This window comes from Hetaerina americana, unplaced genomic scaffold, assembly GCF_022747635.1.
Source record: "Hetaerina americana unplaced genomic scaffold, ioHetAmer1.1.p SCAF_7, whole genome shotgun sequence".
Classification (NCBI taxonomy): Eukaryota; Metazoa; Arthropoda; class Insecta; order Odonata; family Calopterygidae; genus Hetaerina; species Hetaerina americana.
In genome coordinates this window covers 21,631,749-21,653,832 of record NW_027287316.1, presented here as the reverse complement: position 1 = coordinate 21,653,832, position 22,084 = coordinate 21,631,749, and the positions used below count along the sequence as shown (strand labels likewise).

The 22,084-nt window shown below is 42.5% G+C and overlaps 1 non-coding gene across 1 annotated transcript; it reads right to left on the bottom strand.

Annotated features, from left to right (window-relative positions):
• Positions 1 to 21,551: 21,551 nt before the first annotated feature.
• On the bottom strand, positions 21,552 to 21,624 carry TRNAR-UCU (transfer RNA arginine (anticodon UCU)). Its single transcript has one exon. It is a non-coding gene; the product is annotated as a tRNA-Arg (tRNA).
• Positions 21,625 to 22,084: the final 460 nt, after the last annotated feature.

Sequence of the window (22,084 nt, the reverse complement as noted above, 5' to 3'; positions counted from 1 at the left end):
TTTGGATGGACACAACTACCAAATAAATACTTTGTGACTCCTAAAAAAACACAATCCAGCAACCTACTCTACATCAAGTCCCTCTTCATCTCTGTGTACTTCCTCCCTTCATCCCGTCCAACATCCCTACCCCGTTCCCGCCCTTTTCTATATATATGTATGTATGCATGTACGTATATATACATACTATATATATATATCACGAAGTTAAATCTCCGAAAAGCGGAAAACATTCATCCTTCAGACTTCCACATCTAATTAAAACGTACAAACAGCACGCGAAATAATCTCATAAGCTCACGAACATCAAGGGTCCACGGGGATTACTTCTTTCGATTCCGCTCCTGATTTCCAACCATTCTCAAATCCCATCTTTAGACTGAAATTCCACTCACCGCCGCTCGAGCCACATTCCAGCCGATCGGGAATCTGAAATATTTCCCCGGGGCGAAAAAATCGTACTTAACGACACGCCGCAAAGACTATCTGAGGTGGAAAATGCCGACGCTGATGCATCGTCACCTCCTCGCGCACATAACAAGATCGTGCCCCGTCTTCCGTCCCCTGCGACGACTCCGTATTTGTATCGAAAGCGTCCTGATCATTTGCCACGAGGCTTCACTTCACCGACGCCGCCTCCTCCCTCCCCCACACTCCATCTCCGTCTCCCACACCGCCTCTCCGTCCACAGGCCACCGATCCCTCTACCCTGATCCAGGACTCCATAGCTCCTCCAGAGCCATCCTTTTTATCCTCCTCCGATCTCCCTCCCAGAGGCCTAAAATTACCGCCCTTTTTGAGTTCGCTGCCAACGCTCCGACTCGAGAGAGTGTACAAAAACTTGTAGGGAGGAGGATAAAAAGAAGTTAACACACACACACACATGCAAGCGCTCGTACACAGACCTGTATCGCACCCGTCATTTTTTTTCCCTCTTTCTCTCACTCGTCATTGCTACCCGTAGAAGGTTTTACTTTTTTCATTTGCCAAATCGAGAGCGGTTGGGGGGGTGGGCGATGGGGGGGGGGGCTTTAGACGGGTGAGGGGAGTGCGTAAGAGAAGCAACAAAAGGACCACCATGACGAGGGACTCCCCCGTACACTGAACTCTCCCTACCCCCTCCCCACATTACTTTTTCTCCACGGGCTATCTTTCGTCTTGGCGAAGAGGGATAATAGCAAAAGGAAAGAGACGAAACGAAAAAAAATATTTTTATGATGGGCGCATCACATATTTAAGGGCATGTTTCCCTTTTTATTTTTCTTCATATGTATTCATTCCCTCGGCCCGTAACTCGGAAGGGGGGAGGGGGGGTGGTCCGGGTGAGTGGATATTTATAACGACTTTAACGTGTAAAAAAAGGGGCTTCCCTGACAAAATATCAAGAGCGGTTTTTCTTTCCGTCTCTCCCTTATCCTTCCTTCTCCCTTCCTCCATCCTTACTCGGAGATAAAGTGCTCAATTAGGCAGTCGGTGATCCTTTATCCCCCACAGACTCCTTTAATTTTTCCCTCGGAAGAAGGAAGGCCTCCTCTTTAAAACGGGGTCGTACCATCATGCTGCACCGTACAGGTTATGGTGTTAGATGTACGTGCGATATCGAAGCGCCGAGCAAAGAGATACATCGCATTGCTATGAAGGTAAATGAAAATTGTGAGATATAAATTTAGACTGAGAAATTCTCCCCCCAAATTGTATTCTCGAAATTAAAGAACATCGTGGAGATGAGAATAGTGATATGAGAAAATATTTCCATAATGTAAACAGATCGTCAACTTTATACAACGATATTCTCCACCAGGAGACATAGTCCCCTATAGGGTATGACGTAGGTTGACATACCGTAAAATATTGTTAAGGTGTCAACATGAGACAACTGCCAGCTGTGGCTACCACATCGAGCACATACGACCGCTTGCATTGATGCTCCGATTTTTCGATTTCGGCAGCCTATGAAATCTTTCAGGTCAGCATTTTCAGTTCCTTGTCTCTCCTTTTCCTTCCAACGCATACATCGGGAAGGGTGGGGAAATTGCTTCCGAATTGATGAAAATAAGACGAGTAAAGGGGAAGATAAAACTGAGCAATGTTAGGAATGGCAGGGGAAGAGAGGAAGAGGGCGGAAGAAATTTGGAAAAGTCAGAAAAAGTAGATGGGGTATATTGGGATGCATTGGGATGTTGACGGCTTTTGGAGGAGGGAGAACGTTGTGAAAGCGAAGAAGAGAACGGTCATTTTAAACGGCATGAAGGGGGGAACAGAAGAGTTCATACCGTACTGATGTGCTACGGAAGCTTACGAGAATGCGTAATAATTTACAGGGACATTCCGAAAACTACCCCCAACACATCGGCTAGTCATAGCAATTCTGAGCTTATAATACTTGATGAACAAAGGAATTGAATTCGAAGTTCGTTTGAGGGAAGAGGGAACAATGTTGGATTAAAATCGAAGGTTTTAGGGAAAAGGGAATTGAGATGGTATTGAAAGTAGGTAGGACATTGAAGATTGCAGGGGAAAAGCCAGGTGAGAGGATCGGAGAGAGAAAGAGACCAGACAATTTCTAAGGTTCAGAGTAAGTACGGATAGTTGATAAAGGAAAGAACTAGTGCAGACAAGAAATGTTCAAAAGGACCTTTCGATAATGGCCAAATGTGAATATAATATTGGAGGAATTTTAATGGTCACTGATAAAAATATTATTTTTACATTTATATTTCAAATATTGACCATTTATATCCGTCCAAAAATTATGTACTAAGAGTTGATTTGAAATATAAAAAATATGCTTCATTTACGTTTTTGAAATGGCAACCATTTCCTTGTAATTTTCTGAAAATCCATTGCTCAAAAAAATAACTACCACCTCCATTCATATCACCTTTTTTCCAATAAGTCGCAAACTATTTCACGTTAATTTATCATAAGCTTCGCTGAAGGTGCTGCAGAAAAGGCGACTTAGTGAATCCTCTTTCCTATGCAAACAAGGCCGCTTCTCCCAATTTGAAAGCATTACCTGTACACTTTACTTTAATCCACTTGGGTTGGCAAAACGAAAAGGAACAGATGACTCCGGGGATTTGTTGACACCAATCCAGAAAGACGAGCCTTAATGATTAAATCCGCTCCTGACAGCGGCATTCGACCTAGGAAGATTCCCCTGCCGAAATTCGCGACGATCTCCCTCCCTCCCTCTCGAAATGAAGACCTCGACGACTAATTCGTCGAATAAAAATATACTTTGCCAGTGTTTCAGAAATCCATGATCGAGCGTAACAGGGACCGCGTAAAATCTACGTCTAATAGATAAGATAATGTCAAAAGAAGTAAAGAATAATAAATGGAGCAATAAAATGATATTTTTCCTACATCTACTCTCCTAAAAACCAAGATACCACCGAAGTGTTTCATCCATTCAATTCTTTGTGCATTAACTCTCGTAATCAAATTCAATTCAGCCGACCAGATGCGGTCACTGGTCTCCACGCTCAGGCGGGATCTTGTTGACCATCGCGAATTAGGGTTCGTTTTTCCCTTATCATTTTTGGTTATGCTTAGACAGAGCAAATCACATCTGCTTCATACGTTACGTGTTGTCGCGAACGATCGTTCGCAGGTACCAAACAAATAATGGAAATGTTAGTAGTAAAGGCTGAATTAAATCTCCTCTTCGTTGAATTAAAATCAGAAATGAGTCCTTTCCATTGGGTATAAAAATTTGGATAACAGGAACTTATAGAAAAATATAGTCATCTGATGGTGTGGCATGACCTCAACACTCATTTAACCCATCATATGCACGCATGTGATTACATAGGGGATGATAGATTTGGGTTTAGGAAGGGGTGAGACACGCGCGATGCATTGCAGTAATGAGATTACTAATCGAGAGGAATATGGAATACAATCAGGACATATTTGCATGTTTCGTAGATTTCGAAAAGGTGTTTGATAGAGTGAATTGGGAAAATTAATGAGTATATTGCAGAAAATAGGAATAGATTGGAGGGACAGGAGGCTGATGTGCAGCCTGTACATGTCTCAGATTGCTCAGGTGCGAGTGGGGAACAGGGAGTACGAATGGGCAGTGCTAGGAAGAGGTGTAAGGCCGGGTTGTCCATTATTACCGGTGTTGTTGAACGTATATGCGGAGGAAATGATTAAAGAAGTAAGAAAAGAACTGGAGGTAGGAATGAAAGTGGGCGGGGAATCAGTAAAATCAGTTAGGTTTGCTGATGACCAAGCTTTAGTTTGTCAGTCAGCAAAGGGGCCGCAAGCATTGCTGAGTGAATTGGAAACTCAATGCAAAAGATTTGGGATGAGAATCATTATTGAAAAACAAAGGTTTTGCTATTTTCCAGAAAGAAAAGGCTAAGCATTAAAATAGGAGGGTAAAATCTAGAGCAGGTAGAACATTTTACCTATCTCGGAAGTGTTTGGAGCAACACGGTGAAAGTAGTAGGGACGTATGGAGAAGAATTGCGCTAGGCGCAAATATGAAATTTGAAAAAGACACTTCATTTTCGTTTTTGAAAGGGCGAGCATTACTTTTGTAATTTTTCGAACGTCTATCGCTCTCAGAAATAACTCCCACCTCCATTCATCACCTTTTTTTCGATAAGTTACAGAAAAGGCGACTTGGTGAATATTCTATCCTATGAAAACAAGGCCGCTACATGAATTGCTCATCTGCACTTTTTAATTCAATTCACTCGTGTGCGCAAAATGAAAAGGATCAGACGACTCCGGGGAATTGTCTAAACCTATCCAGAAAGACGACCCTCAATGATTAGATCCACTCCTGGCAGTGACATCCGACCTAGGAAGAGTCGAGGGACTTCCTCATTTCGAAATTCGCGACGATCCCTCCTCCCTCTCTCTCTCTCGAAACGAAGACCTCGACGACCAATTCGCCCAAATGAACAAAACGTTTGCACGTTGATTCCTCTCCTGATAAAAAAAATCCTTTGAGATCCCGAGCACGTGACGCCAACTCGTGCCACAAAACGCTCGAAAACCATCCATCCCAAGCAGTCTCGACCCTCTTCCCGCCTCCTCTCCCATCTCCTTAAGCAAACATAAATATGCGGACGCCTCTATTGACGTCTGTGACGACCGAAAGGAGGCACCCTTCCGAATGCATTAAGGGCGACGTGGAGTTGGTTGGTGAGGGGGTGGGGGGAGGAGAAGGTGGCGGCTGACTAAGGACGAGACAAACGCGTGAGCGAGTCCGATCGAAAGAAGGGGTCTCCCTCTCACTCGCTGAGCTCGCAATGCAATGTGTGCACAGCAGTAGCGCGACTGTCTGGAAAAAACGTCTGCGGTCATCTCGACCGGAGGACTTCCTACTTGAGACGCACCACGCACGCGGACGTTTCGCCGAGAATTACCAGCGGAGGAGCGGGAGGATAAATATTCTGCGCGAAGGCTCCCTCGCCGTCCGCGAACGAGATCGCCTTCCCTCCCCTCGGTGAGACAACGAATCGCGTCTTCGTTTCGGCTTCCTCCCCCCTCCTCTACTCGCCGAACCCCGCATTAGGAACGGGCAGGACTGATTGAAACTCATTGAGAGCGATCGCTGCCCTGGTACAAGTTTCTCCTCGATTACGCATGTTAATGGACTGTTGGCCCCGACGGTTATAAGTGCTCTCCATCATCAGTTTAATCACAGCAACGAGGTAGTACCGATTTATCGCTTATAACGATCTGCTTCAAAAGTTATGAGGGAACGAGTTTTATTCAATCTCACCAACGACTTAACCGAAGACAATTGGAACCTAAGAGTGGCGACAGTTTTTTCTTTGGATTTTATTCCCGCCGCGCACGTGGTTCACAACTGGCTTTTCGTGCCACGACGAAATTCAATGGATGAAGGGATGATTCACGCAAGGTTAGCTTGACATAGCTGATCAATTGGAATGAAACACGAGGTGCTTTCCACCGTTACTTTAAGGAAAAAACTTGTCGTTATGTAAAACGCCTTGTTTTTCCGCACATAAATTTTATTCATGCACTGTATTTTGACGAATAACGCCATAAACAGTTAGTTATCTGATAGTGGCTTACTGTCGCACGATGGGTAACTAAGAAAATCTTATAATTGGACAACACAATTATATTAATTTATCATGATGTTATTGATACACGAACATCATTTCTTGATTACAGTCTGATTTTAACCATTGACCGTAATGGCTAAGGTGCAATTTGATATGATAAATTGGTTTAAACATATTTAATCTGCAAATGTCCAGATAAATCCTAACAGAGGCCGAACAAGGAGAGGTAGTTTACTTTTGCTTTTGATGGGGGAGATAAGGCATCCTCCTGAGCCCCTGAAATTGGCGTTTCTGCAGAGTTTTGTTCAACTTGAAAAAATAACTGCAGCACGCATGGAATCTTAAAATTTCTAGAAATAAGTCAAAAATGAGAAGAAAAAAACCTAATAAACTATTCAACAGGGAGGTGGTAATCCAGTGAGTAGAGCTCTGGGCTAGTGACCGGATGCCTCGGGTTCGATACACCTCTGGGCACCCTCAGCTTCACCCTAACTATGTGATTTTTCGCGTGCCAGGTCTTCCTGGGAAACCACAGGCGGCACAGCGAAAGGAACTGATGCCCCCCAGCTCTGAGGCGTGAAATTCACATGCCGTTGGACTTGGATAATACTAGGTGAGCTCTATCCTCACCTATCAAAGAATCCTTCAGTACTCAGTATTTTCCACAAAACTTTTTATTTGGTACAATTAGTTTCAACGCATAGGCGTCAGGGATGAGGTCCAAGGTACCTGAGGAAGACGCATATGCGTTGAAACTAATAGTCCCAAATAAAAGGTTTTTGAGGAAAATACTGATTATTCTTCTTTCATTCGAATTAAAATTTGATTAATACAATAATTATTTTCATAAATTCACATAATAAGTATTTTAAATAAAAGTATTCATTAAATATCACATTGAGAATACGCATTTTATAACAAAGTCAAGGGAAGGAATGAGAATACAAACGATTTCCAATTTATTGACCGCAATACGCACTCATTTCCTTTTTATGATGAAAGAAGGAAACATGCGTTCAATACTTACGGAGAAATATGCCACCCTTGGTAATAAACCAATAATGGTGAAGGGATACATAAAGCGTTCACATTTACCGATAAGAATCATTGCAAAGGAATACAATGCCATACGTGCGGGACCATTTATAACCCAAAGATTCATGAAAAATCGCCACGAAACTTTTTTTTCCGATTAGAGTATGATACGGCGAGCGGTGCTCACGGAATATATGTGCACAATTTTTCAGGAGCCAATAAATATTTTCCTCGAAAATAAACAGACCATTATAAAAAACCATTTCCTTCCTCCAAGGTAAATATCACATCTGGCTTAAAACCTTGACATACAATTGATGACTTTTAGTATCGCGCAATGATGTCGTTTGACAATAATGAATTTACATTAATCTCAATAAAAGAGCTCACAATAAGGTTTACGATTTTTCCGAGTCCGGAGCACGCGATGCTCTGCATCGAAGCGCGGGTCACAAAGTTGGAAAATGAAGACATTTTGGTTATGGACGCGAGGAAACACACCTAGATAGCAACCAACATATTCCGTGGCCAAAGAGAATATTTCATCGTCACATCGTGGAACAAAATCCGTCCCAGCGAAGCTACCTCGTCGAATCCGGGGAGGTCTGATTTACAGAGCGCAACGCATTTTATCTTTTAACGCAAACAAAAGGTTTCTCCTCGAGGAGGGCCACCGGGATATCTCAAGGATTAACAACCCGACAAAATCCGGTGGCGTCACGAAAAATTCTCGTAAAAAGGGATAAATAACGAAGGAGTTCCCCGCAATGTATTTTTTCTCGACCCCCCTCTATCCCCTCCTCTTCCTCTTTCCCTTCTCCATTCCCTCACCCTGCAATACCAAAACAGACGCCCGAGGGCGGCGGCGGGGGGGGGGGAGAGATAAAGCACCCTCCCCCTCCTGACCCGTTGAGAGATGACATAATAAAAACATCACCGAACCGCGGAAGACACGGACAAGACTATATTTAGTCGCGGGGGAAGAGGCGAACGTGAGCACTCGACGACCCCAGCACGCCGAGTTTCTACCACAGGAGCGGAAGAGCGGAAACGGGTGTGAATAACAGGGATGTGAGTGTGGAGAAGAATTTTGTGGAATCCTCAGGCGAGGTTGCAAAGGGACTGCCACAAAAATTTCGATATTTTGCACCAATGGAATCGATAAAAAATGTGATATATTGAATTGGCGAAAATTACATTTACAATTGCCTGTACATCATATCCAATCACATTCACCTCAATCTCTACCATTTTACATACAATTTTTATTTTTTATCGGGCGTAGAGGTTGTGTGATGAACAAGGTCGCAAAGGGATCGCCACAAAAGTTTCGATATATCCTCCCTGTGACATGAATAAAAAATTCGATGTATCGAATCGGCGATTTTAATGCGATCACGGTATTCATATCGCATACAATCTCATCTACGAGACATCTCGTATAGTATGTCTTTGCCTTTTTACCACATTATACTCACAGTGTTCATTTCCAACCCCCTCCTGGAAGGTATGGACGTTGTCGATATATGCGATATTATCAGCATCGTTATTAATTGACATTTTTAACATTTCTTGAAATTCTTATCGTCTCCATGTCTTATATTATATCTAAATTTACTCATGACGGAATATGAATAACATCAACTGCATACTAATACCACCTTCATATCGCATTCCATGGTGGATCAAATATAAAAATTCGATTTCGTTCATTGCGGCAGGCATTGCATCGTAAAACTCACTAGAAAATATGCTGCTCATCCCCCCCCTCTCTCTCACTCTCACTCTGCTCCCTTGCGCCACAATTCTCTTGACGAGAAAAAATAAAGTCTGTAGAATTGACACCGTAACAATTCCCGAGTACAAAAATTAAATACGTACGTTCACTTCGTTAACCATCTGACAGTTGGGTGTCTTAATGGTGCAATTTAATCTGGTGTTATAGTTGAGTCGATTGCCTAAGTTGGCAAAATTTGCAATGTTCTCGCAGCAATTACAGGTAAACGTAGAAGGTTGCTCTGCTACATCAGCAACATAAACCGCAGACATGAACCAGAAAGTGTTTCAATCGGTGCGAGTCTTAACTCACACTAAGCCCTGCAGCGTATCGAGAACATTATTTCCGAGTGGGACCTAGTTTTCTTATGTTCCACCATCGGCCATCCAGAAAATTCCTTTATGTTTAACCTGAGACCTTTCGGTTAGCGGCCATATGCCTTATAACCCAGGCTAACAATACTTACGATATTTTGTGATGAAAAAAGTATTTCTTGTACTGTGCATCACATCCACTTGCAACAACAGCCACAAAGCACCATAATATGGAAGAAAATGAACCTTAAGCATTCTGCTATCCCGTATTCCAAATTGATCAATTCAATATAAAAATCGCTATAATCAAAATTATAAGTTATAATGGAAAGCGAGTAATTGGTCCAGCATCATTGCTTGAGATAAGTCGCACATATGGAGCCACGTTATTTCATTAGAAACAGAGGAGAGGGAAAGTGAATCAAATGAAGCGTGAAAATGCACGAAATTACCTTCTTCGCACCTTTCCCTCTCACCGAGGATCCTTTGAAAAAAAATTCGAAAACTCATTTGCTATTTATTTCGCGAAATGTATGACCGAGGGGAAGTTGTCTGGTGGAATCTTAAATTTTTTTAAATAATGGCCGTGCTTGTACAGAACAGCATCCATCACCAAATTTCCACCACCCCTCTTGTTGCAGCGGTGAGAACAAGAGGGAAGGGAGGGAGGCTGCGAAAAAAAATTATCCCCTCTCCTGACGCCTGGGTGGATATATATCTCTTTTTTTCGGAGGAGAGGGAAAAAAAGGCACGACAGGGCCTTATCTCTTCGGGAAAGGGGGCTCACAAAAAAAACACGAACGAATTATTGCGTGCGTATCTCGACTTTTTTTTCTCCGTCACCTTCGGTTCTTCTCCAACCCCTCCACCCAATTCCAACCCTCTCCCGACTCCCCTTTCCCAAGAGCGTAATCCGGATAACCGGCCATACCGCCACTCCTTCAACGGGAGGTGGTCTCATGCGCTCACGGTTGAGCGGTTAAGAAGCAAGGGCCTCTCTGAATGCCAATCTCCGAGATAAGAATGACTCATTTGCGCATCGATGGAAAAGCCCCGTTCCCTCAAATATTCGCTGAGCTCACGCTCGCTCTGGAGAGATTAAGGGAGCCCCCACAATTACATTCGTTTCCGAGATATGAATGAAAAAAAATCTTCTCTGGGTGAGAGGGAATATATACCGTTAAAGTTTGATCCCCGTGAAAAAATTACAATATTTTTGATGGACCACACTTATTTTACAAAAAGCGTGGATTATCTCGCCGTCACGGTTCGCCTTGAGGCATTAAATATTTTATGTTCTACCAACCGGTTTTAAACAGCCAAAAAAAAATTCTGTAAATTAATTAAAAGTATGATATTAGATTCTTATTAAGCCTTCTCTTTACCCGTAATTTAGAAATTCCACGCGCATGAAATGCAGCATCATGGTGTCATGTAGTAGACGGACTTAGAAAGGAGCTAGATTTGTAAAACGTTGTTATGATAAACTTATTAGCGTATACAAAATATTAGAAGTGCTAGGCTGAGAATCACTCATGAAGTGGTTAAATTACAGATTAAATCTCTTTTAGGAGTGATGTTGAAAATGTACCATCGTACCCATCATACTACGGTAAGAGATCACGTTAATAAAATTAGACGGATTAAGTGTAAAACAGGTATATTTAAGACGTCATTATTTCCACGAACGATAGGGGATGAGAATAACATTGTCCTTCCGCGGTAGAGTCATCTTTGGGTCAAGATTAGTCTGTTGTGTATTCACCCCCTGCCACATACCATAGCGGTGGCTTGTAGGTCACATAAATAAAACAAATAAATAAAGAATGAATCAATTACCTATGCTTCATAAAAACATCCATATAATTGTTGCCTATCACTGTTCAATGTGAATGAATTACATCCACGGATTGCATTGACTTTCTGAGGCAGTGGAAAGGATTAACTTAAAACAAAGAAATTGACGAATCTGCATTAATGACACCATATTTCCAAAGAATAACAACACGTGCGCACCTGATTTTAACCTCCAAACTAGGAGCATGAAACGATTCACAACAGGGACGTACTACTGGAGTCTAGTGGACAGCAGTCTTGGCTCAAATGAAACTGCGACATATTCGAAAAAGAAACGAATGGTGAGAGCAAGATCTTTATGCGTATTAAAATTGTTGGGATACAAGTATTTAATCTTGGTTTTGTTATGACGGCGAATTTTGCGATGGAACAGCGGGTGATTAAATCTTACGATGCCGCAGCGAATTTTGTTATTTCATCTGGGAGGTGTAATCTCCCAATACAGTGCGAGAGCCTTAACATTTCCTTAATTTACCCGGGGAAAATCGTACATCATGTACCTTTCAAGGCTTAGATCCTCACAGCCATCTCATAGATCTTGATATATTTCAGACGTATTCTACGTAAAAACATTTAAAGCGATTCTTGAGTCACAAAGACTTCTGAGAGACTCCCAGAGAAGGAAGACAAATATCAATACGGGACTCAATTACCAAATCCTCTCCTTGTGATAGAAGGAACTCCTATTCAATTTACCAAACAATTCCATCACACTTAATATCTCATCGGAACAGTTTCCCTTGTACGCCTAATATGGGCTTCTCTAGTCTTAGCACAATATTTTAATGAATGGTACCAAATTTTCATTAAATTTTTCCGAAACTTCTCTAATGAAGCCGAACTACTCCGAGGAAGGCCCACATACTCCTCGAATTATTTCCACCCCATAGTCTTCCTTTCCTATTTTTACATCAACACCCCCAACAAATATCACCCTGGTGTGCTTAACTGGATGCAGATGCTCGCATTCCTTTCCCCCAACGTAACTGTTCAAATGAAAGAATTATTTAGCGGCAGCTCGTTTGCTGGGTTCTCAAATAGCCCAAAAGTTTTAAGAGAAGTTCGAAATGCCATTCCTTACAAGGCAAACTTCTTGCGCGTGTAAATCTCTCGCACATTTGTAAAAGAGTGCGTAAACGCAGAGCTACGGATAATGCAGTCTTCGTTGAAAACAAGCTTCTACCACGGTTACTCAGGTTGCAGATCACCGTTCTGATGTAGTGCAAACGCTTCAAACGACGAACAGCCACAGAGTTGAACTTTTAAGAGAAGTTAGACATGGAAAAATCAAAGAAATATAGTTCACGAACGACCATGAGATATTCATTTTCAAAGGGCTTGGTCACGTACGTACTTAATATCCGTGAAACATATCATTCATATTCATCCTTATCACCATCTAGATGAGGAACGCTCTTAGGACTATACGTGCATGGGACCCTCTTGTGCATGTAATAGGGTGTTCTACGGTCTATACAAGACATTAAAGATTCCTTTTATATAAAACGAAGATGTTCTGAATTAATTTAGAATCAACATAATCCAAACAATGGAAGAAGCTTGGATCACTGACAGCTTTTCAGAATGTCAGTCTTTATTGGAACTATACGCAGGCGTGACCTATAATACTGATCATGAACTAGTCTGCCTAGGTTAGTCTTAGGAGTTATGACTAGGGAGATTTCGATGACAAATGTTCTGGGCTGGTTGCCAATAGGGGAATGAATGATATTTAAAAGTTGTTTGTTTTACAGTCCGCCACCTTAATTACTGTTCATTATAGATCCCTCAGCAGTGTGATGGGTTTCGTAATGCTTTTTAACATAATCAGGAAAATACTAGAGAAAACTAGAGCCATGAATACTTCCAAATCCCAGCTACATAGCTCCAAATCCCAGCTCCATAGCACCAAATTCCAGCTCCGTAGCCCAGCGCCAAATCCAAAGCTCTATGCACACTAATTATATCGGTGTGGGAGACTATAAACCATCGAGCATCCTATGACTCCAAATTCACTGCAAATAGGCGTAATCAATATTTGAATCCACTAACACCTTAAAGAGTTGTTATTACGGAGAACGAGACGGACTGGGGAGATGTGAGGGAGAGGGCTGCGTCGGAGGTCGGGGAGGGGGAGAGAGACGCAGTGTTTCCTGTCCTGTAGCGCACGTGCGACCAAGCCATAGCCACTCTCGCCCCTTCCCGACCCCCTCTCCCTATCCCCACACCACCGTTCCCCAATTTCCCCCACCCAGCAAACATCCCCGTAACTCCTTTTTACGCGCCTGTCCGCTTCCTTCGAGAAGAGAAAAAAAAAGGATCCCGCCCTTCGCTCAAAGCAAAAGGGCCACGCAACGCGAAGGGCCATTCATCAATCTCAGCTTAGTGGATTCACGTGGTCTCCCCCACTCCATCTCGGGCTCCACTCCCGATTAAAAAAAAATCTCTCGAGTCCCCCCTTCAATCATAAATCCACTGAGCGATGCAGGTAAAGGTTCTGTCAGGGACACAAATCCCGTTGCATCTGACGAAATCACAGTTACTTTAGGTCACGGACGTAACAAGAATCGTAAAAACGTAACTCATATCCTTTTGACTGGATCGACTTCCATCCATGAGCTTCCGTAAATTATTTGGAGTGGAGTTTCTTATTTTTTTAATCGGCAGGGAATCCCACCAATTTCTATAACACGCACATGAGGACGGCCAGGGAACTAACAGATACGACATATTAACCTTGACTTTCGAGGGTTCATTAACTGGAAGTTATGCCACACGAATGTTCCGTACGAACGAGTTCATGAGTATTGATGGAGACCCGACATCACGACAATTACTGATGTAATTTAGCGTGTAACATCTCCCCAAAGTGAGGTTTATCTTGCGACATGCATGGTGAATCGGAATTCGATTTATAATCAAGACAAGACTTTGAACCCACAGGCTTCACCTACCCTTATCTGACTGGCGGACACTCCAATTTGATTAAATTTCAAATATGAAAAATATTACCGCGAGGTTAATTTATTTTTCGAAAATTATTGCAGGTGGATGAAAATCAGTTTCTGAAAGAAAATAACAGCAATGTTAATTCTACTTAATTTTTTAAAAATTGTATGACCCGAGTTTACGTAACTGCATATTATAATTATGCAGTGCTGGTGCGGCGCTTGGCAATTGGTGTGTATTCACCCCCTGGCGGTGGCTTGCAGGGTATACACAGGAATAAATAACTAAATAAATAAATGTATGCATAAATAAATAAATGCATGCATAAATAAATAAAATGATGCATTTGACGAAATCACGAGTACTGAAACCCGGTTCGTAATCACATGTACGAGTACCGAAACCTGTTTTAATGAAACGAGTATTGCGGGAACTTTTAACAGCCCTGCCGCAGTCCAATTATTCGAACAGATAGCAATTAATTAATCAGCCCATCACCCATCTATCCGCCCCCGTACACAAAGGGAAGGACAGTCCTTCGACAAGCACACAGACGATCACAAGCCAAGGAGGGAGGCTCCCTGCGGGCACCTCAAAAAGAAAAACTCGAGCCAGGACTCCGTAAAAGGTCTTCGAAGACGATTACTTCCCAGCGAAGACCACGGAACCAGAACGACAAGACATAATCAGACGAATTAGACCTAATGAACATTTTATACCGCTGGGGAGCTGGATACACTTCCCCTTTCCCTCCGAGCCATTCCCTTACAATGGGGTCCCGCAGGCACCTTAAAAAACCCCCACCCTTCGGTTAGGAAGGAAAAAAATAAAAGAGAAAGAAACATACAAGAGAGGACGTCAATGAGTGCGTGGGATGCTCATAGACATGACCTTGACCGTAGATTGTTCGAGCGCTGGGGTGGGCTGGGGGAGGATGGATAGATGGAGAGAGAGAGAGAGAGAGGCACGATGGGGATGTTAGGGGGCGAGTTAATTTTTCTACGCACGAACTCGTGGTCTCCCCGTTCAGGCAGCGTTCGTTCTCCAAAACGGGAAATTCACGTTTCGCAATAGTCCCGCCCGGTGCAGTTTGTGCGAAGAGGATTTCAGATTACTGGCGAGGGAAAGGCGGCTGGGGGCGAGGGGAATGACAATGCCGCCGCCGTCCGCGAACCCCTAGCCATCCCTGTGGCAAGCCACGACTTTGAAACAATCGCCAGAATGACGGGCTACTGAGCAGAGCCGATATTGTGTCGTGGGACGCATCTAAACACAAGCTTCTTCGTGCGTTTTAATGACGCGAGTAAACGTCGGAGGAAAGGTAGACGAACCGCGGCAGACACAAAAATCGTGCTTGCCATCTATCACAGGTCGGTTACCGTCTCGACGCTAAACTCTCCCAACCGTTGTACGTTACTGTAGGTTACAACGTTGTACAGTACGTTGTACTGTAGAGTCAGGATTGTTATAATTGCTTGAACCAAATGTACAGTCAGGTCTTGCTCAGTCTTACTGTCAAGTCTATTTGAAAAAATACTTCTTCGATATTTGCATTCGTTTCCAACAAAGAGAAGTATAAAATTTGGCTCAAAATAAACACCAGAGTGATAAGCAGCAGAGTTTGCAGTAAGATATTAAAAGCTAATGCAGTTATAAAAATCCTGAATAATAAATCTCGATTTTCACTTGTAATTAGATTGATTAAAAAAGTGCGTAATGATAAATTTGTGAAAAAAAGAGCAATTCCCTCCCGAACCCAGACTGAATCGGGAATACCGAAATGGAATGCATAGACTCGGTTAAATACCACGCCGTTACCCTCACTCACGACCTCTCCTGGGTGAAAAATGTGTGGGGAATATGTGGACAAGCTAACAAAAAAATAGGATTTATAAGAAGAGTACTTGGTAAATGTGATGAAGAGGTCAAAGAGAAATGTCATCTGTCGCTGGTTATCCCTCAGTTAGAATATGCTACAAGTAATTGGGATCCTCACGAAGTTGGATTAATTAGAGGGGCTAGATTTGCAAAACGTTGTTCTGACAAACTTTGTAGCGTATCCTAAATATTAGAGCGGCTGGGAATCACTCACGGAGCGAAGGGTAAATTACATATTAAATCTTTGGCATGAATTGGAAGGAAGTCTATTTAGCAGTGATATTGAAAATGTTTTATTACCCCCATCGTACTACGGTAGGAGAGGTCATGTCAATAAAATTAGAGATTAAGTGCAAAACAGAGAGATTTGAGATGTCATTTTTTCCACGAACGATAAGGGATCAGAATAACATTATTCGACCGCGGTATGGTCATATTCGGATCAAAATTAGCCTGGTGTGTATTTACCCCCTGCCACACACCGTGGCGGTGGCTTGCAAGGTACGAGGGTCATCCGGAAAGTAGTACCCGTTCGTGAAATAAAGACACAAAAGTAATTCAACTCAATTTTTTTAAACATTGTAAACAATCACAGAAACAACACAGGCAATGCTAGCGTCACGCAACTTGGCTCAGAGAAGGCAGACAAGCCACTGAAGCTATCTGACCTCGTCCAGCGGCTACTCGCGTCGTCAGCACTTCATGCTGCACGAACGGGTACTACTTTCCGGATGACCCTCGTACTTAAATAAATAAAAAGTTTGGCTCGGAATCAACACCACACAGAGTTTGCATTCAGATATAGAAAGCTATAGCGGTTAAAAAATCCTAAATAATAAATCTCGCTTTTCCCTTAAAAGTAGACGGGATAAAGTTACGTTTGTTAGATTAATTGTGTCAGAGTAAGTTTTACTCATTGTTAGCTGTGATCCTAGGACCCATAAACAGAATACCTTTCCTTTTTACCATTCAAAGAGGCAAACATGAATCTTTACGGGGCATTTCTTCAGTTTACTATTATTACCAACTCTAAATCATTTATACTGACCTCAGCAGTATCTAATAGATGTAAAAAAAATTGAGAATACGAAAAAAGATATCAACAGTAAAATAAATCTCTCTCTTCACATGAATTTATGAAAAGTGCATTCACCGTTGAAATATTTTGATTAAAACCTTTCACCTTACCCTGATAAATCAAATTTTAATTTATTTCATATCTATTTATTAATTCATGTAATCAAAAATAAACTACTAACAATTGTGGAAATTAATGCGTCCTTCATAGGAAAACGATCATCGCTCAAGCATTTGGGGAAGACGGTGCAGCCGAAAGGATTAATTAGTTAAGAAACAAAAGTCACACGCCCGCAGGCAGAGTTGAACCCCATGAAAAGATTTCCGATGCTTCCCCTAGGGTTCATGCACCGTAGACGCTGCATTGCGTCACGCAAATAAATTCTACCCTCTCAAGTGTTCACGTTGCGCTAAGACGCGAACACTCCGAAAATCCCGATTACAATGAATGCCAAGGGCACTAAAAATACCTCCGCCAGTGCCTAGGCGCATTCGACCTTGATTGCAAGGCAATGAATACAGTGACCAAACCCAGCGAGAGTTCATTTCAGGATAGACCATTATCTCAGGCAACGCGTACCGTCCTCAGGACTATCGAGAGAAAAGACGGTAAAAAAATCCAGGGCCGGCAAATGAAAAGGCGGAGGAGGAGCCTAAGGTCACTGCCAAGAGAAGTGAGGAGCCCGGAATTGCGTGACACCCGAGGGCACCTCGTCGCGGGCGGATGTATGTAATTCCCTTTGGCGTGCGGGCTGGGTGGGGGGAGGAATGGGGGGGGAGGGGAGATATGTCCATGTCCCCCGGCCGCAGCCGGCGCATCCCGACGGGACGACCGCGGAGAGGAGGTGGGGCGCCAGGGGAACGGATGGGAGGGAGGGGGGACTCGAGAGGCGTCGTCACGAAGAGGCACTAGGATCGGTCGGGCCCGGTGGAAATGATCTGGCTCACTGGTCAGCGATCCTGGATGCATTCAATGAATATTATTTACGGGTTTCCCAGCTGTTCATTCATCGCATATGTAAACTTGACGGTAGTAACTTAGGATACGACCAGAATAGCAAACAGATATCGATATGAACTATTCTTCTGGCCATCAGCAAGAGGCTAAGAAAATCTCTCAATGGAGAGGTATTTAAATGCGTGTATAATAAAAAAATATTTTGTTTGCTTTTTCCTACGAAGAAAGTTGAACATGATAATATTCGCACCAGTTTGTAGAAAGCAAAAACACCCAGCAGAAGATAATTGTATGCTTGGGGGGCAACGGATACTCAAAATTAATGTCGGGCATATAATTAATACGACATTTAAATTTTATGAAAGCAAAAAATATTTGACGAGGGAGGGGGATAATTTTGGTCCCGAAGCACCTCTGCGCCTCCACCCTGGGTTCCTCACCCCTGCCCAATTAGCGCTTCATTTCTTAGAGGGTAAATATAAAATATTTTTAATTATTAAAATATTTTTAATACTACTTACCTGGGTCTTATCAGAATATACACCAATGCCAAGTATCTACCTATCCACAGAGAAATTCGTCAGGTCTGAAGACAGCTTCATTTTCGACCTCTAAACAACTCGAATTTGAAATTTCACAAAATTAGCCCTGCCGCATTTCTCATTAATTTAAGTTGTCTTTTCCACACAAATACGAGATGATGACCATCGTCCCTACTAAAATTACCATGGAAGGTTGGTTGGATTGCTTCATTGGATCAGACGAGGGGAAAACTTCCCAATTTTGGCCAAAACTTTAGCTTCACCGAATTGCTATCTTGTGCTACGGCCACCGACTTTGAAGTGCTTTGCGATGGCTCTTATGTCCAGCACCTGACGACTTCTCAATTCGGTAGGACGAAACGTCGGAGTTAGTAAATATGATAAATATGCAGCAGGAAAACTCGAAAACACCATTGAATGAAAATACTGATCACTTTGGAAAATTTCAATTAAAGATCTCGAACCTTTTAGGGTGAATGGGTTGGTTTTTATGTGCTGAATATTCTGATGTCATATCAGGACGGTTGGTGTTATACTACCTTGATCAAAAAGTTCCCGGAATAACCACCGTGTGGCGCTCCCATCGTTCCGATTTGAGTTCTGTTTTTTTTGTTAAATTGGTACATCTGTTGTTGATATTCCCTTTAAATCTTAGTGTCATAACTTGACATTTGCAAAAGTTACGTAGCCAAGAGTACATCTATCTCTGTGTGTGTTGGCGATTTTTTACGATTTCAGAAATGGATTTAAATTTGCAACAACGAACTTGTATTAAATTTTGCGTAAAAAACGGATTTAGTGGCGCACGGACGTTGGAAATGTTGGAAAAGTGTTTCGGCAACGATTCTCTAAAAAAACGGTCGTTTACCAGTGGCACGAGCGGTTCAGAAGTGGTCGTGAGTCAATCGAAGATGATGAACGCAGTGGCAGACCATCGACATCGAAAGTCGGTGAAAAAATTGATAAAGTAAAAGAAATGTTGGTCAATAACCGCAAATTAACCATCAGAGAAATAGCGGAGGATTTGAACATTGCCTATGGATCCGCCCAAGACATTGTGGTTAATGATTTGGGTTTCCGTCGTGTAGCAGCAAAGTTGGTGCCAAAAGACCTCAATTTCATGCAAAAAAGAGACCGTGTTGACGTCGCAAAAGACATGATTTGCGAGGCTGAATCCGATCCCACATTCATTAAAAGGATCATTACTGGAGACGAGACGTGGGTTTATGAGTACGACACGCAATCCAGACATCAGGCAAGTGAATGGCGTTCACCAAATGAGCCGAGACCAAAAAAACCACGTCGTTTTCAGTCAAAAAAGAAGGCAATGCTGACGGTTTTCATGGATTACAACGGTGTAGTGCATCATGAATTTTTGCCAGAAGGCCAGACAGTAAACAAAGAGTATTATTTGGGCGTTATGAGACGTTTGCGTGAAGCAATTCGCCGAAAGAGACCAGAAATGTGGGCAGAAAACTCGTGGATTTTGCACCATGATAACGCACCGTCGCACAGTTCTATCATTATTCGTAATTTTTTGACGAAAAATGCAACAAATACCATCCAACAGCCACCGAATTCACCTGATTTGGCTCCCTGTGACTTCTTTCTGTTCAATCGAGTTAAAAAACCATTACGGGGAACGCGTTTTAGCAGCCGAGAGGAAGTAATGGAAAAATCGCAGGAAGCACTGATGGACATACCGAAAACCGACCGTAACTTTTGCAAATGTCAAGTTATGACACTAAGATTTAAAGGAAATATCAACAACAGATGTACCAATTTAACAAAAAAAACAGAACTCGAATCGGAACGATGGGAGCGCCACACGGTGGTTATTCCGGGAACTTTTTGATCAAGGTAGTATTTCACTTCATGCCATAATTACATTTTTTTATATTCACATTTATTTAAAGTCGTTCTAGGGATACCTGAGAAGCCAGGAAGATTGACATATACTGTCTGGCAGACATATTCAATAAAATGTCCCGACAGTCCAAGACAACCGTCTTCACGGAACGGGTCGGTGGACAATTTTGAGAAGATATCCCTAGTAAAATCCCGAAATTCAGTAGTCCCGAACGACAAGGGTCATGCTAATGGTTACGAATGCCATTTCCATCGCTCATGGCCTTGCGGAAGACGCATCATCGTCGTAAGAGAGTAGCTCTCTACATTTTAATATGGGTATGAATCCATATTAACATCTGTTTGGCGGTACAATGAATGTCCATAAGCAAGAGAAGACTAGAAGCATTCACTTAGCATACACTTCAAAGTCCTTAAAAAAAAGAGTGAATAATTACTCACGACTTATAAGGAGATATCCTTCGGCGCATTCGTAACAGGTTCTACGCCCGTAGGTGGACGCACACCTTAAATCAAAATAACTAACTGCCGCGTCGCGAGAACGATACTATCTGGGCCGTAAAATACTCCTTGCTACATGGCACCACGTCCTCGAAAATTTTCCCTTTTTCCTCCCTGCTCCGGCGCGGCATCGAGCGTTTTAAGAGTTTAGGGGAAAAAAGTGCGCATCGCGGGACCTCTGCCGAGATAACCGAATTAGCGTGGGCGAACGGGTTCGGGTGAAAGACTGGGGAAGAAAGCATGGAGGGGGCCTTCTAAGGTCACAAGCCCAAGGTCCACGGTCCGTATAAAAGGGATGCGTTGTGAGCAGGAGCGCACCACCCTCCGCGGTCCGAGACGCCCCTGCATGCGAACCCCGCCGCTCTCGCTTGCTGGAATTGGTATCGTTCATGGGCCTCCACATCAGAGTGATTCATCAGGCGAGAGAAATAAAAAGGGAGCGCTTCCTCCCATTGATGGAAACCTTTTGCCATTCCACTCAAAGAAACAGAATTAAAAAATATATATATCAATTCAAAAGTGGAGCCGAAAATGGGTAGCCAAGACTGTGGTGATTAACGATAGAACTTATAATATTTTTTTAAACATCTTTTCCACTTTAAATTTCACGCTTTAACGAAATTAAATCTGGTTCAGCATGTACCTAATGTAAAATATAGATGCACGAGTATTCCGCACAACTAACAGACAGCATGGGATTGCCATCACATGGGATTTAAAAATAAAAAAAGACTCCATCCCTGCCGGGATTCGAACCCGGGACCTTTGGATTAGAAGTCCAACGCGCTATCCACTGCGCTACAGGGACATATTTAAAACACCTATTTCCAGAAAAAGGATTTCTCATAAATAATGAAAGCTACCTGAGCAATGGTATTGGGATATTACAAGATACCAAGTGCATACTCAATAGTAAATTCAATGAAGTAAATAAATACTATTTATCGGGGAATTTGCGATCGATGATTTTATGCAGTAAACGTTTTTGCCCAAAGGCATTAACAGTTTATTCCGTTCCCGAAAGCATTTCAAGGCTTCTTTAAAATGGTGGGAAGGTAACGGAGAAAAAGGCATTGCGTAATTCACGATTGGTCAATTCACTAAAATAATTAATTACTGGCAGACTCGAATCTTGAGATCTCTCAAAAAATAAAATATTCACGATGGTGATCTCACCTCGAATAAGAAGGATAGCGGGTGTGGAACAGGAAAACTTGCATCATCAAAAGTTTTAGACAATGGCGTCTAAAACGTTGCAAGAAATATCA